Source organism: Pinus tabuliformis, chromosome Q (assembly GCF_031772625.1).
Source record: "Pinus tabuliformis cultivar Carrire ecotype Pingquan chromosome Q, CPIR1, whole genome shotgun sequence".
In the NCBI taxonomy this organism is placed as follows: Eukaryota; Viridiplantae; Streptophyta; class Pinopsida; order Pinales; family Pinaceae; genus Pinus; species Pinus tabuliformis.
The window spans coordinates 11318934-11336900 of NC_142296.1; positions in this window are offsets into that span (position 1 = coordinate 11318934).

Sequence of the window (17967 nt, forward strand, 5' to 3'; positions counted from 1 at the left end):
CTAGTTTTGAAAGCAGAAGTTCAAGCAATCTAAAAGACTGTTGGAGACCAAGGTCAGAGAAATGGGTTCAATAAACTGGTATTTCTAATACTATTGTTTCAAATACTAATTTCATTTTTATGATAACAAGAATGTGTCATTTTATTCATGTTTGTGCACTTGTGTTGATATGGGTAATTTGTCTCAATGTGGTTATTATGTATCTCTACTCTTATAGATTAAATTCTGATTTCTGAGTAACAATTTACTCAGAAATTTGTCTTATAAAACTGATTTATTAAATAACGATGAGTTGTGAACTATTTCCGCATATTATTGTTTAATTATTGGATTCATTGGTTTGACAATAAATATCATTTTTGTGAACTACTCCCTTAATGTTGTTGGTTTATTATTTCAGTTAAGAGGTCTCAATAGGATGTATTCTGGTATTCACAAATGTCAGTTGATTGAACTACTTCGTTAGCTTGATATTAACTAAAATCCAGACATATTTAAATCCCTATCATTTAATTATCTTGCTCTTAGTTGGGTTATATCTATATCTACCTAATTGAGATAGGATTAGGATTATTTTCTTTTACTTGTATTATAGAATAAATTTGCATTTAGATTAAGTTCTACATTCTTCTAAGTCCTCTCAAAGAGGCATAATTGTAGTTGTGGCTTGGCTGAATCCAAATCAATGTAAGAGTCATTCTCTTTCCCGATCAGCAAGAAGAAGTGATATGAAATCCCTGTCTATTGGTAGTTAAAGATACATCATAAACCAATAGTAATAGGGAAAAGGTAATTGGACCTAGTTAAACCAGTCAGAGCCACTACTCCAAACAGAAAAGGAGCTGCTTTAAGGTCTGGACCGGGTGGTTATCCCCCAATGTTGAGGTAGACATTTTTTTCCCTCAACAGAACCTTAGGAAAACCATCACACAGGACTCTGGATGCAGAAACCTGATTCTAGCATCCCCCAATACTACTTCGGGTGAGACTGCAGCCTATGCTATGCAGTTTGTTACCGAAAGGGCCAGTAGTTAGGGTTTTGTTGGTTGGTGTGAATAACTCTGAACCTGGGTCAGGCCCCCTTAAGCTAACAGTCATTGCTATGAGCAATAAAAAATAATGGAATAATGACCCAAATTTTCAAATTTGTACAACTTGGTTAGATCATCAACAATGCTAGTGATAAGGACAAACTTAGGATGTTCTAATCCTTCATTAAAACTTCATGAGGTGAAAAATCTATCATTTTTCCTTCACCTAAATGAGTTATCTAACATACCTATAGAAGATCGTAGGAAATTTTTGGAACACATAATACATCATTGAAATGATCATTATCTACTTGAACTATTCTAGACCCTACAACACTAAGAGATCTATCATCCCCAAAAAATATTTATTTGGTGTTACAATCATTAAGAGTAGAATAAATGGCTTTGATTGAGTAGAATTTTTCAAGACCAAAGTTGTAAATGATCACCATAGGTCACATGTAAATATGTAGAGGAGAAATTTCAAGTATGTGACTTCCTTTTATTAACCATCTCAATATTTCCCCTATTTAATTCATACCATTCTTAGTGCATTCTCAAAAAAATAGAAAGGTTTCATCGTTACCTTTAGTATTGGAAGCCTTAGGTTTCTTATTCTTTCTCTTCCTTTCGCTTTCTATATTTCACCAAAAAAAAAAATTAAGCAATAGATTTTTATAGGATTTCTTTACTTGGATATGGGGAATTTCGTATATATTGCAATCAGACAACTCATTATGATTGGGTGTCAATCCCTATCATTGCTATTTTTCTTTCAGGAATGTTTTCATGGTTCACAATGTACATTGTACAGGAATAATGCATTTGTGCATGTGTTTATGCCAAAAGCATTAGTTTTTTTTGTGTAAGCTTGGTAGTACTTCCTTTTTCTATTAATTTTCCATAAACAAGTAGTAAAATATGTCTATCAAAATACTTTTGGTGGCCTCAACCTGCCTACACGAAACCAATTCTATTGGCCACCGATCCGCATCAAAATTTGTCCAAAATTAAACAGTTTAATTCTTAACATCTAGACTATATATGTTGTTATATCTACTATATACTTCATGCTTGAAAAGTAAATGATATTTGGCATAATAACAAAATTTAACTATTTGGATCTTTGCTTCAATCATCAAATGATTCTATTGGAGTCTAGTCTTTCGCACTTGACCCAGGTGCTTCACTCTGCAACAGTGTCTAGATCTGCTTTTCCATTCTCTTTAAGCATAGGTTTTGATGATATTGTTGCACTTTTACTGACTGGATTTCCTTTTGAAGATATTTTAAGCTTGGTTCTTCTTGCATGTCCACTTTTGGCTCTTCTATATCCTTGTAAGTTATCATTGCCCTGTCCAGAAGGTTTTTCATTGCCCGGTATTACTGGATGGTTTGCCTAAATAGTGTTTGGCGACCTCGACTATGGCCTGGATCCTGAATTATTGGCTCCCAATATGCTATTGCGATTTCTTCATTTTCTACATTAGAATTTAACTCCTCTTCCCATGCTGTTATTACTGCTTTTACTTCTGTCGGGGTTCCCACATAGTAGGCATTGATTAAATTATGCATGCTCTCTTGTCCAGTTCTTCTTCCCCTTTTTCTCTGTGACTTTCTTGTTGATGCCTCTGGGCCTTTCATTTTTCGTTCTGTCTTTTTTCCTGCTCTTCTGCTCACTTTTCGTTCTTGTTGCGTGCCTTCTTTTACCATCTTTTTATGCTTTTGTTTCCTACAATCCCTGCACTCTTGCAGCCTTACCTGTTTTAGTTGGCGGAGCTTCGGGGACTAGTGAACACTAGAATTAATACTACCTGTAATGAGAACCAATAATAAATCATTAAAATCAATAATAATTTTATTCATAGTGTTCTGCCATTGCTTTTTAGTCTGTGTTTTGGCCTTATCACTCCCAATTTTCTTCTCATTCACCCCATCGCCCCTAGTTTGCAGCCACTCCGTTAAAGCCTCGCTCCTCGGCTCTATGCCCCCCCTAATTCCCATTCCCCAGGGTCTCCCTAGGTGTCCCCCTCCTCACTCATGGTCTAACGGGCTAGAGGTTTTCTTACCATCTTCAGGGGAGCTAAGATTTTCCAGTCTGCCATCGGGATGGACCCCCTCTTCACTTTTCGGTGTTGCAGCTTCCTTATAATTCCATCACTACCTAGTGTCTTCCTGAGTTGCTCTTTCTCCGTCCTTGCATTGCCCTTTTGGTCTGGAGTTAGCCCTTTCCTAACCCATTGGTATATATTCCTATCCCCATGATGAGAGTGTCCCACCTAACTCCATGATATCCTCCCTTGGATTTTTTTCCAATTCCAGTTCTTGGCTTTCTCCCCTCCTAGGTCCAGGAGGCAACATCTCCCCCAAGAGCTCAAAGGCCTCAAGGCCTTTCCCCTACTCAATTCTGCAGCGATTCCTACTGGCAAGCATTCTTGTTTTTTCCCCAAGTTCGGTTTTCCCCCCAGGCCTCTCACAGGACTCTTCCCCCCCCACTCATCTAGGAATACCATCCCTTTATACCATGACATTATCAACAGGCAATTACAAATGAAAACACAACTTTCAGCTTCTACGAGACCAGAAAGTCTTTTTCTAGCCCATGACCACCCAGGCCCTTTATGGGGTTAGTTTTTTCCCTCCCACTCTTCTAGGAATGCTATCAAGTCAAACCCATACAATTTTAACAAGTAACTATAATTGAACACTCGGGATTTTTCATTCCTTTTCTCGACTAAAAGCCCAGACACTCTTTTCTTAGCACAGAACTAGAATTTTCCTATTACATTCGAACCTTCTCTCCTTATTTTCCAAATTCTTCTCCATTTGCACAACATTGTTACCCTATCGACATGGGGGGAGCTGTAATTACATACCAGGTGTTGCAGATGAATTTCAATTGATGTCCATTGTGCCCCTTCTCTCGGCATTCACTAGCTGCTTCGTCTGCTCGTTCTCCCTCATCTCATTGCATGCATTCACCCAGCTGCCTTGCCTCCTTTTTTTCTAAACTCCTCACCCACCTACCTATTCTCATTACCGAGGCACCCTCCACTTTCCGCTTTTCCACATCTGCCTCCCGTTCCTTTGTGTGAGGTCCTCAGTCGAGGCGCCCACTTCCCATCCATTTACTGTCCTTCGTCATCTCCTTACAATTTTTGGTTGCCCTAACCATCTTCTATTTTCCGTCTCCCTTCGCTAGCTGTCCTGCCCTCCTTCCATCTGTTCGTTCCTTATATCTTCTGGCTCCCATTGCCCTATGCACCACGATTGGGGATTCTATCCTTTTTCCTTTTATTTTATCAGAATTTCTGTGAGACTATTCAATCCTTCTTTTTGATTTATTGTTTCTCCCAGTATATCCAGGTTGCTTCCGGGTTTGCCACATCCCCAGTTTGCTAAGAAGTTTGTTGCTACATTCCCCAATCTTCGGACATGTGTCGGGATGATGTTGTCTATCCCTTGTATCATATTTCCTATTTCCTGTACTAGTCTTGTCGATCTCCAACTTTATCTTATCTTTTCCCATTGGGTTCCTTGTTTAATTTTTTTCACTGTGTCTATAACCAGTGTCAAGTCTCCTTCCACCTCTATCTTCTGGAAATTTTCTCTTCGAGCTATTTCTAACCCTTATTTAAGTGCGTAGAGTTCACTTCATTTTTTCTCGCTATTCCGTAATCCATTGCAAACATCCGGATTGTGTTGCCCTAGTGGTCTCTAAACACTCCTCTTGAGCCTGTTGCTCTTGGATTTCCTTTGGCTACACCATCGAAGTTTAGTTTTATGAAATCCTTCGGGGGAAACACAAAGTGGACTGAGGATTATCGGGGTGTAGGTTTTTGTTTCCAAGAGTTAGGCATCAGCATTCGTGGACTCAGATTTAACCTTTCCATTATTCGACGTTCCTGTGGTATGGTTTCCCATTCATCTGGGTACCATTTCTCTGCTAGAATCGTCTCCCTAATATTTTGTACTATCGTTTCCCATAACTCCATTGTTGTTCTTTTTCCCCTTTAAAAATTCTCTGATTCCTCTCTTTCCACACCACCCATAGCAAGAATCCTAAGGAGATATTCCAGGCTCAGTTCAAGATGGGACTCTGGTATATTTTCTTTCACCATTTTTCCATTGTTGTTTTTGTGCTTGATTGATCCCTGTCTTTGTGGCCGAATAGTATTTCGTGATTCTGCCATAGGACTTTGTTGTAATTGCAGGCATTTAGAAGGTGTTCCATCATTTCCATTTGTCCTTCACATGTGCAGCAAACCGATGGGCCCTACATCCCCCTTACCTGTAGTTGGTCCCATGTTAGGGCTTGGCCATGGTGGACCACCCATAGGAAGAAGGCTATTTTCAGCCACAGTTTTTCCTTCCATATGCGTTCCCATATGGGTAACCCTTGTTGTTGTTGGTGTTCTGCTTGCAGATAATATCCTGCTTGGATGGTGAGCATACCTTTCATTATGTATCCCCACCTTATAATGTTTGGTCCTTCTGTAATCGTTATTCTTCTGGAGTCCATCTCTTTTTTGTAGGTTGCCCATTGTATAGAGTCTGGTACTTATGGCCAATGTTGTATACTCCTCCATTTTCTCCATTGTACTCATGTCTATGTTTCCCAGAAGTTTCTCACCATCTAATTTGCTGGGTTGTCTGTATTTAAAAATATTTTCGCTAGATCTGGCCTACTGAACATTTTTTCTCTCTATTGCCAAGCCTCTTGCCAGAACCTAGCTTTGTCTCCTCCCCTAATTTCCCAGAAGCTATGGTTTCTTATCAGTTCCTTTTTTTTTCTGCTGCAAGGTTCCATATAGCCGACCCCTTTATATTTTCCTGGATTCTCAATCGTCCTTCTGTCGATCTAGGAATCCCATATTTTCTACCCCATATTTCTTTCCATAGATATGTTCTTCCATGTATCCATCTCCACCATAAATTAGCCCCCATTACCTGGTTCAGAGTATACGGATCTCGGAGGCCCAACCCCCTACTTTGTTTGGTTTAATTATCTAGTTCCAAGATAATAGTGCCCATTTTTTTGTTGTTTGTGGCCCTTTCCATAGGAATTTATTGAAGATATTTATCATCTTGTTACATATTGTTTTAGGGACTACTAGGCTTGAGAGCTGGTAGATCGGTATTGATTACAGCACTGCCTTTAGCAGTATGACTCCACTCAACATGTTTAATGTCCTGAATGTCCAATTTTGTAATTGTCCTTAAATATTTGCTAGGAGTACCTTCCAATTTTCCACTCTGATCGGGTGAAGACTTAACGGAATCTACAGATATTTAGATTGGAAGGTTCCTATGTGAAAGCCCATTATTCTTGCCATAAATGATTGGGATTGAGTTGTTGTGTTGAAGAAGAAGATATATGGCTTCTCTTTGTTGATCTGTGTTCCTAAAGAATTCATGAAGTCTTGCAAGATATCTAATAGGGCCCTGGCTTCCTTGAGTGTAGATTGACAGAAATCATGATGTCGTCAACAAATTTTTGATGAGTTAATGGCAAGTCATTTCCCCACATGCAAAGACCTTTAAATTGTCTTGCTTGCACCTTCGCTTTAACATATCTTCGTAGCCCTTCAGCTGCTAATATAAACAAGAAAGGGGAAATCGGGTCTCCTTGTCTTAGGCCCCTTGTTGCGTTGAATGCCTCTATCGGTGCTCCATTCAGGAGAATTGAGAACACAGGGGTCAATATCAAAGAGTAGATCCAATTTATCCATCGGGGGTCAAAACCAAAGGCTTTCAAGATACTTTGGAGATAGGTCCAGCTTAACCGATCGTATGCTTTCAATAGGTCTAATTTTATCATCATTCCTTTGGCTTTGATATTCTTAAGGGATTGGATTGCGTCTTGAGCAGTTACTATCCCATCCACAATTTTCCTTCCTTTAACAAAACTAGTTTTCTCTTGGGAGATTAGACCTTGGAGGATCGATTTGAGGCGATTAACCATTATTGTTGAAAGAATTTTGTATATTACATTACATAAGGCTATAGGTCTCAACCCATGAGGCTATTCAGAGTGGTAAGATTTTGGAATAAGATCTAAGAAGGCTTAGTTTAGGGTCGGGTGTGTCTTTTTAGTTCGTCTAGACTCCTCCACTACTTCTAGGATATCTTCTCCTAGAATCGACCATGTTGCCTGGAAGAATTCTGCGGTGAAGCCATCTGGTCTCGGTGCTTTATTATTTGCTAATACTTTGATTACCTCTTCTATGGTTATTTCCCTCATTAGTGCTAGGTTTTGTTCCCTGCTAACCATCTGAGCGATGTGCCTAGTTATCTTGTTTATATCTTCTATCCTATCTGGATTTGGTTCTTTCATTATATTTTGCAAATTATGGACCAATAAGTTCTCCATCTCTTCATTTTTTATTAGGTGGTTTCCTTCCTGGTCTAATAATGAAAATATCCTGTTATACTGTCAATGTTGTATCATTGCTTTTTTCCAAAAGCAGTAGTTAGTTTAAAAAGTAAATACATTTTTAATGTTGAAAATGTCATGTTTTAAATTTGGTCATGGGTCCTACAATATGCAATAATTAGAAATGATTCATTTGTGTGTTTATGACTATATAGAGCACCACATGAATATAATAATTTGTAAACAAAACATTTTTATTTTTTAACTATCATATAAATAAGGACTTCCCAAAACAAATTCAACAAATAGCAACTGGAACGACATCTAATTCTACCTCATTTATGAATTTAGAGGTGATTAGAAATCTAAGTTTACCTTGTAACTTAAGATCTACACAAACCCATCCTTAAGGATATGGTTTTGGATGAAGCTTAGGTTTAACTCCCAATGTCCTAACAATTTTTCATAAATAAGATTCACTTGCGAACCATGACATCTAATTCTACCCCATCTACGACTTTAGAGGTGATTTTCAATCTAAACTACATTGTTTAGACACTTGTAACTTAGCATCTTCATATGTCCATCATAGAGTACATGGTTTTGGATGACCCTTGGTTTCAGGTTCCGATGTCTTAACAATTTCTTCAGTAATGAGATTTTCATGTGAAATAATATCAATGATTGTATAAATAGTAGTATGTTTTTGAGATAACTCTAATATGGAATAGCTCACTTATTTTCCTTTCATCATGTGTAGTTTCAAATTTTAAAGAATGAGTATTAGAGTTAGAACTAGTAGAAAAGGGTGTACCTTGTATTCACATGGTTGTGATCTTGGTTTCATCACTTGAATTTGATCCAAGATCCTATTTTATTGAAGTTGTGGTATTCCTATTACCCTTCTTATTTTTGGACCTCTTTGGTCTTAGTTCTTGATGAAGTTTCCAACACTTGGCCTCAACATATCTTTCCTTTTTGCAATGTGAACATCAAGGCTTCTCATTTTCTTGTGTCATTGTGTTTGTTTGCTTCATTTTACCCTTTCCATTGTTCTCTCTTTTTTGCATGACTAGTGGAATCAACAACTGGCATAGTCTAATACTCTTATGACATAGAGTTGATTCCCTTTGTTACAATTATAACCACTAGGTCCACCACGCCCACCCCTAATGTGGATACAGGTTTATTAGGGGATTAGACCAAGGACCTCATAATATTTTACATAACAGATTTACATGTTTTTCCAAGTGAGCTACCCCTGGGGCTACCCTTTTCTTGGTTCTTGTCTTCAACTAGCTAATCGATTTCTTTGAGAAGTTGTCCTTGACATTATTTTCCATTGACTCAATATGAGTGGCTTGGACACAAACTTCATCAAGGTTAATTAGATTAAACATAAGAATAGTATGTCTCAAATAAGTATGCAACCCACCAATATACTTCAAAATAAGTTTCTTGTATCTAAAGAGGAATGCCCTCTTTCTAAACTCTCAAGTATAGTTTTGCACATTCTATCATTTTCTTTTCCTTATATTTTTCCAATCCATTATTGCTTGTTGCATATACCCTAAAGGATAAAACTACTTTTTTTATGCATCTATGAATTCATACACAAAAGATATCATTTTAACTTTCTTAGGAAGATCTTCTTGATTCTTCCTCTCCCACCAAATTAGTGTTATGCCTCCCAACTAGGGATTAGCTAGTTATGGTTTTGCTTCTCCATCCACAACATTTTGAACCCTGTAATACACTTCAATTTAATTAATCCAATGATCCAAATTATTTGCATTAGTATATCCATCATACATTGGAAAATCAAATTTCATGTCTAATCTCAACCAAGACATGGAAAATCAAAATAATATCTCTTTTGTTTTCTTTTCATTGTAATTAAAGAGGAACTTGAACTTGAAGGAGAGGATGTGGGTTGAGGAGTTTTAGGAGGGTCACTACCACCTCATTCTCCTTTACCTTGACTTCCGATTCTTTCATTCCTTATATAGTTCTTCCACTGTGGTTTTCATCTCCGAAAAGGCTTGTTGAACATCACTTCAAATTCAAAAGTGGTTTATTCCCTTGGAGATTGCATTTCTTTCCCTTTGAACACACATTTCGAACCAATATAAGAATTGTATTCTTTAAGCAAACCTCCCCTGCTTGAGCTTATACCTAGTTAGCATTTAGTACTAATATTTGCAAAATCTAAATTAGTGTATCCCTTATCAACAACTATAATACCAAAATTATTCTAAAATTAGTGTTAAACACTTCATTTTATTAATTTAGTTTACTATAACTAGATTCTAAACATTTTCACGATTGCATTTAAAATTGGCTTAATTAATTAAAAATCAACATTTAAAGATTGAAATTTAGAATAATAACTAGAATAACACAAGAAATATTCAGCAAATTCATAATGGAGTTCACCCATATGGGCTATGTCATGCGGAAAGAGTCAATTTTGCGGACAAAACCGACCTCCCTAGAAGCTAAGGCTTTCTAGTGACAAACAAAACAATCAAGCACTATCTTTCCCTAAATATGCATTTAAAATAAAAGCAACCAGGTGTTTAAAGCATACCTTTAGTCCAACAATGTTTGTAGCAGCCAAGCCTTTTCGATCCATATGAGCTCCTTCTCCTTGAAGCCTACATTCACTAACAAGCAAACGATTACATAGCACCTGAATAACTCATATAATAAAACATATTCATCATAAAGACCAAGGAGTTTATGAAACAAATTATATATAACAACTTGTTGAGAAAAATGAACTTAATTGTATTAATTGGAAACAAAAGAAACCTTACAACCAGTGCCTTGGTGTTGTGCAGGTCCCTCCCAGGGTCCAGCAAGAGTTCTCCTTTACTTTGATCAACTCACCCACTTCCAAATGAAGCTAAGAAAGGATGGGAATCTCTCCTCTCAAGCTCTATAAGGGAGTCCTAATTTCAGCAGCATCTACCCTTAGGAATGTTCAGCTTTCAACCTCTCCTCCCTCTGGCCCAATGCCTGTATTTATAATGCTTTGGAGGAAGTTAATCAGGTCCACCATCAATGGGATAAGCCCCTCTTTCAATGGGATAGCTCCCCTCTTGATGGGATAAGTTCCTCTTTCTTTGGGATGCATGAACCATCTGGAGGCGCTCAATCCACGTCAAACCATCTTCTAGAATGCTCTAGATTCGACCACAAGTAACTTTTTTGAAGTAAAACTTGCGCCTTTTGACCTTTACAAGAGTACGCACCTACCCCTTTACAGAAAGAGCGTACAAGTACGCAGGTATTATGAACTTGAGGTGCGTACACGCAGGTAAGGGTAAGAGAAACTGTGTAACCAGAGTTATATTGATTTTTAAGGACTTTCTCTCTTTCTTGGAGTTTGACATGAGGCGCAGAGGTATAAGACTTGCCAAGGAGGACAGTATGACAATTGATGGAGCCATACTGACTGCAAATAATCATGGTGACAAATTTTAGTGTAACAGATTGCCCCCTAAAGTGCGAAGCCTGTAGTAGATTAGGGTTTCATATCATCTAGGAAGGGTGAAGCACTTTATCATTTCAAGGATTATCTTGTGGAGAGCCCAGTTGGAACCTGCAAATATTCAACACAAAATACATATATGAGATCATATCATCACTGAGGTAGGCATTCCCATACTCAGATCAAAAACTTAACTAACAAACTAACTACTGCTCTGATACAGGAATGATTTCGCAGTACATCATAATCATAGACTCATGTAGACACAGTATGGACGCAGCCATCTTTTTATGATTAGTCTACTGTATAATGAATACAAAACTCCTCGCAACCTGGATGGTGGAAACTAGATCCAGGGTCTTCATTTCTACTTCCCGAAATAGTACGATTCTATCCATGCGAATAAATGAGTTGATGTCGAACATGGTAGAAACCACTTGATTACCAGTCGATGATGTAAACTGTTAACAAGTGTGAGAGATACCACCAGTGATGTCAATGGTTCTCAAAGTACCCAGTACAATCCATGAGATGTGAATGAATGTGTTGATGTCGAACATGTCACGGAATCCTTCGATCGAAAGTCAATGATGTAAATTGTCGTCAAAGGCGAGAAACCTGCCATTGAGGCATGCAGATCTCAAGGTACTGACGATTTCTAGGTCATCTTTCTAGATAATGTGCTGATGTCGATAGAAAGCGACCCGTTGCAGGCAAGCCCACAACACGAAATCATAAATCAAGTTGAAGAAATGTAGCTGTAAGGACTGACTCAGGGATGGTCAAGATGGATGACAGGTATTTTGCAGATGAATGGTTTATTTGTAGTGACCTCTTGAACACATAACGACACAACAGATGGCTTGGTGACAATTGACCCAAAGTTAATACCCGGAAACCGGCTGAAGACTTTCAATGTAGTTTGATCAACTATTAGGCAAAGGATTTCCCAACCCAGGTGAATGAAAAGTGTCGTGTTCAAGAGTGGTGATAAGGTTTTTCTGAGACAAAGGATAAAAAATAGGCTCATTTTTCTCTCTTTTCCCCCACCATTTTTGGCAAGTACCTCTTTATTTTTTTACAAGCTTGAGGAGGATAATGTTTGCTTGATTATAAGCTCATCCTTCGGATGAGTCCAACTTAGTTTAGATTCGAACCCTAAGAAGGAGTGGTCCGTTCTTGTTTGTAATCGAACAGGTCCTTTACTGTGAAATTTTAACGAGTCCAGTATAGGAGAAACTCGGCGTTTTTCAATTTTAGAGAGTCTGAAAAACTTAAGAAGACTCCAGGGTTGACCTTTTTCGTAAATTTGTGTCTCCCAAGCCCGAAAAAGTATAAAATAATACTTGAGAGAACCGCTTGATCTTTACGACCAAGGAGTACTTTCATGATTAGTGTCTCTGATCTGAAAAGTAAAAAGCGATCAAGGACACGTCGTTTTATAACCAATATCGAATTTGAAACGACAAAAATCCGGCAATCTTTTCATGTTTTTTACGGTCGGAAAAGAGCTGTAATTGGACCGTCTTTTAATTCCGGTTTAATGAGTGTAAAAGAAACGCTCGGCAATCTTTTCATGTTTTAGGAGTCAGAAAAGGGCTTAAAGATGACTCTAAGGTTTCACTTTTTCGTAAGTTTTAACGAGTTCGAAAAAATGATAAAAATGTACTCATGGTTTTCATTTTTTCGTAAGTTTTAATGAGTTCAAAAAAATGATAAAAATGTACTCATATGGCCGACTTTCAATTTAATTTACGAGCAGGAAAAGATGGAAAGAACTCGGCATTTTCATTTGTTTTACGAGAATGAAAGATAGCAAAATAGTCTCGAGATTTTCATGAGTTTAACGAGTCTTGAAAATAATTGAAATTGACTCGAGATAGGTTTCATTTTTACAAAAGCTTGAAACAGAGAAAAACTATGCTTCAAAGTAGTTTCATTTTTACACAAGCTTGAAACAGAGAGAAAACTGTGCTTGATGCCCCCTAAGCGTAACTGCTAGAGCGCATGCCCCCCAGCTTCATTTCATTCAACTAAGTACACTACTGGTAATTATTAGCTGGATGGAATGAAGGTTCAGTTACGAGATCATTTGAAAGACTCGACCTACATCTGTAAGAAAAGTATGCAAAAAACTAAAATAACTAACCTAAATATACAACTTAACATTTATGAGATCTAGTCAAACTCTCGACTCAATTAGAGGAGGATTTGTTTCATTTTTTAACGAGCTTGACACAGGAAAAGAACTATGCTCGGATTCGGTTTCATGTTTACGCAAGCTTGAAATGAAAAACTATGCTTGTTATAAGTTCACATGCCCCCAGCATAATGACGCAAATCAAGGTACATGCCCCCCAAGTTTCATTGCATTCAAACAGGTGGATGAAATGAAGGTTTACTTTCAAAATCTTGGAAAGACTCGTGGGAGTTGTTTCATTTTTTCATGAGGTTGACACAGGAAAAGAACTATCCTCAAAACCCTTGTTTCATTTTTTAAATGAGCTTGACACAAGATAAGGAACTATGCTCATAACTACTCTCTACAATCTACCTAACAAGGAACTACACTCTAAAAAACCTTGATTCATTTTTTAACGAGCTTGACACAGGAAAAGGAACTATGCTCTAAAATCCTTGATTCATTTTTTAACGAGCTTGACACAAGACAAGGAACTATGCTCTAAAAATCCTTGATTCATTTTTTAACGAGCTTGACACAAGACAAGGAACTATGCTCTAAAATCCTTGATTCATTTTTTAACGAGCTTGACACAAGACAAGGAACTATGCTCTAAAAATCCTTGATTCATTTTTTAACGAGCTTGACACAAGACAAGGAACTATGCTCTAGTCTAGTCTCTACAATCTACCTACTTAACCTACCCTTGTTTCATTTTTTAACGAGCTTGACACAAGACAAGGAACTATGCTCAAGACTCCTTGTTTCATTTTTTAACGAGCTTGACACAAGACAAGGAACTATCCTCGAACCTGATTCATTTTTTAACGAGGTTGACTCAAGAAAAGAACTATCCTCTAACCTGATTCATTTTTTAACGAGGTTGACTCAGTAACAGAACTATCCTCTAACCTGATTCATTTTTTAACGAGGTTGACTCAGTAACAAGAACTATCCTCTAACTTGATTCATTTTTTAACGAGGTTGACTCAGTAACAGGAACTATCCTCTAAACATCCAATTTCATTTTTTAACGAGGTTGAGAGAGGAACAAACTATCCTCGTACACACTGATTCATTTTTTAATGAGGTTGACACAGTAAAAGGAACTTTCCTCACAATCCTTGATCATGGCTTCCAATTGGAAGAAAGACATGTCAATGGACACACCTTCATCATGGCTTCCAAGAGGTCTTCATCAGAAGGAAGAATACTTCTCTGGAAGGAACACATGTTAAGGGACTCAAAAGGGATAAGAACATCGTGTTCAAGTAATCCCATAGAGTTTTCCATGTCAATTACCGGATCTAAATCAAAGGAAGATGAGCAAACAGTGAGAGGCTCACTTACATCGGTAACTGAAAACATGGGACCAGTTGCCACATAATTAACCCGTGGCGGGGTAGATACCACTTGAGAATCGGGAACATTTAGGGCTGTCATATTATTGGTAGTTGAAGCAAGACTAGGGAACGAAAGCTGGTCTACAGTCACAATATTTCCATTGTGAGGGAAAGACATCACGCAAAAGAGTGTCGATACGACAGCTTTCATTGCATAAACATAGTCTCGCCCAAGGAGTAAATTGAAATCCAAGGGACCTCGAACTACCATAAGATCAATATAGACAGTTTTACCTTCCAAGGTAATAGAAAACTTAGGAAGGATCCCTAAAGGTTCACTAATGGTTCTGTTAAAAGCTTTCAGATTCTGCGTAATAGGCGCAAGCTGAGGGGAACCCAAAGCTTTCCAAGCAGTTGAGGATAAAATACTAACAGAAGCACCTTTATCTACCTGTGTGTGATGCATGTCCCTACCACCAGCCTTGACAATGATTTGGAAAGGGATGTAGGAAGGAAGATGAGGTTCTGTCAGTCTATTCCAATCAAAGGAAAAGACCTTAGTACTTGGGGGGGGTTCTGTAGAAACAGGTGAAATGCCCCCCGGCGTAGAGGAATCTAATGTAACAAAAAGAACCTGAGCAGTATGAAGTTCACTCTCTAAAGGGAAAGTGGGATCGAACGAATATGAAATTGAATCGACCCCTTGATCAACTAACGGATCATCAACCTGAGTGACATGATTTTCACTCTCCAATGGAAGAGTGTGATCGAGTGTACTTGAAATTAGATCAATCACTTCGTCAGTTGATGGTAGGTTGGGAGAAAGTTTACGGTAACCAGTTGGAAATTCTTGCTGTGGAACAACAACGCTTTCCAACAATTTTGAGGCTTCATCCATGTGAGGGCAAATGTGAGTTTGATGACTCCCTTTGCATAACTTACAAGGAAACCTAACTTTACCCTTTTTCCCAGGAACCTGACTATCACTGGTTGATGGATTAATGGGAAGTTGATGAGATTTTTCTGACCATACTTCCAAGACCTTTGGAATACCAGGAAAATTGATAAGGAAGTGGTCACCTTTACAAAGCCTGCAAGGGTATTTGGGTTTACGATGCATGTCGGAGTTTTCCTCAACACAACTAACATTTATAGTCGTGGTTGGTTGGTTGACTTCTTCCTTATCTTGCTTCTTCTTCTTCTTCTTCTTCTTCTTCCCTTTCTTCTTCTTCTTAGACACCTGGTTACTAGCGTCAAGGCTTTTACCAAGCGAAGAGGAAGAAATGGAGGAAGAAAAATTAGGCGAAGAAGGTAAAGGGCCAACAGAAGGTTGGTGATGTTGAGATGGTGAACTCTGTGGAGGTGAAGCATTCGGTTGAGGTGGAACAATTGGAGTATTTGGGGCCAATGAAGTTGAAAATAACCATATCGGTAAACCTATTGTAAATCCAGGTAATGACAAAGTAGCCATGTAAGGTGGACCAACATTTCCAAAGTAAGGAAAAGTACTAGGATTCTCGTCAAGAGGAATTCCTTGGTTGGTAAATTCTGGAACATTTGCCATTATATTCAACTTCAGTGAATTTTATTAACAACTTTAAAACTAAAATTAACAATTCACAATTCACACCTAACAATTAAAATTCACAATTCACACCTATGGTCTCTAAAAGTAAAAACAAACAAATTAACACGCGCTATCAAATCTAGGAGTCAAACCACACACAAACAGTAACTTTCCGTACCGAAAACACTAGTTGGTGATGAAATCCAACCTCGCAGAATTCAGTACAGAAATGGCGGTTGGAACAGTTACCCCGGCAACCTGCTTAATGAATAGACTGGCACAAGTTCCTCCACTTAACCGTCTTGAGTGAAGAGAACCCCCCAGAAAATCCAAGTGAGTCTAGCCGACGTCTGCTCCACGTACAGTGGGATCTTCCTGTTAGTGTCGGTCATGATGCCCTCCATCAGTGATCAAAAAACTCTTTGCATATGCATAAGTAGGTGTCTCATCGATGTCAGTTTTGCATTCCATTAGGCATGCCATAAAACTGATGGAGGAGCTGGTCCTTGTTCCCTTCTTGGCTTTGCTGGATCAGGTCATATCAGTTAATGAACTTGTGTCACGCTTGTTTTGTTTTGTCTTGAAGTCCAAAGTCTTAGGTCTAGGGTTTCGGTCAAATGTCATTGCAAGATCATGAGTCAGAGGTCCATGGGTCCCCAGCAAGCCGGAAGGAGGTATGTAAATATGTTTCATGGATATTTTCATCAGGTACAGCTCATTTATACCTTGGATTTAAAAACCATGTTTTTAAAGCCAAGGTCATGTCAATTTTGCAAAAAATAAGGAAATTTTTAAAATTCTTCAAAATGCCAGCAATAACCCTGGTCTCCTCGCCAGAGTCCATCAGATGGTCAACCTGCAAAAAGAACGGAGTTAAAGCACCCAAAAAGTCAAATTCAGGACAAAGCAAACTCAAAACAGTGTTAAAGAGAATGTCAAAACAAAACATTAGAAAGTGGGTTTGGTAAGTTAATTTTTTCAAATTGGGCCTATAAAGAGTAAATTTCCCTCTAAACAGCCTCATTATGCATTTGAGAGCTTGCAAAAACGAGTGAGAGGTCAAAAGAGGCGATTTGCAGAAAGTTGGAGTCATTCTCAGGGGCGCGACCACTCAGGCTCAGTGCGCGACCAGTTGGGTGGGGCGCGACCACTCAGCGACCCCTCTGCAGTGTATTTTTCTAAAGGGCGTGACCACTCAGGCAGGGCGCGACCACTCAGAGCAGGGGCGCGACCACTCAAGCTGTCTTCTACAGAACCACTCCAAATCGACTAAATCGCCCTCTTGCTTGCTCAACTGATCGAGGTAGGGTCTTCTAGTGCGTTTGAATGCTTGGAACAGGAAATGATGGGCTTGCATATATATGTTTATCACCAAGAAATGTAAGGAGAAATGGATTTGGGTGATTGCTTGTTCATGTAGGCATTATGCTAGGGTTGATGTTTTTTCAAGGCTTTAAATCCCTATTTATTCCCTCCTTGTTTCCTATTAAATTCACAAATGTCATATATATCTTATCAATTGCAATAAATACTAAATCTCTCATCCCAAATTCCTAAAACCCTATCCCTCCCCCAAATCCCTTTACAAAACACTAATGCCCTTTCATGTATTCTACCCAAACCCTAATACCCTCCATACGGCAAGGAAAATAAATGAACAACAGCAAGGATAAAAATGTTATGTAAAAAGAGAAAAGAGAAATAATATAGCAAAATGACCAAATAAAAAAGATGTTGCTGTGCATAGTCATTGGAAAATAGAAGACATACTGTTGTTGCATATCCATAGCAAAAACAAGAAAAATGCAGCTGTGTATATGTATAAAATGGACATATTGCTGTAAATATTGTTTACAAAAGAATATTGTTGTGTCTCCCCAAAACCAAGCCCTGTTTTCCTCTCTACCCCTTCCCTAAAATCCTGTTCAATTAAGATCCCTTTTCCCTTATGACAAGATGTAAAAGAAGCCTT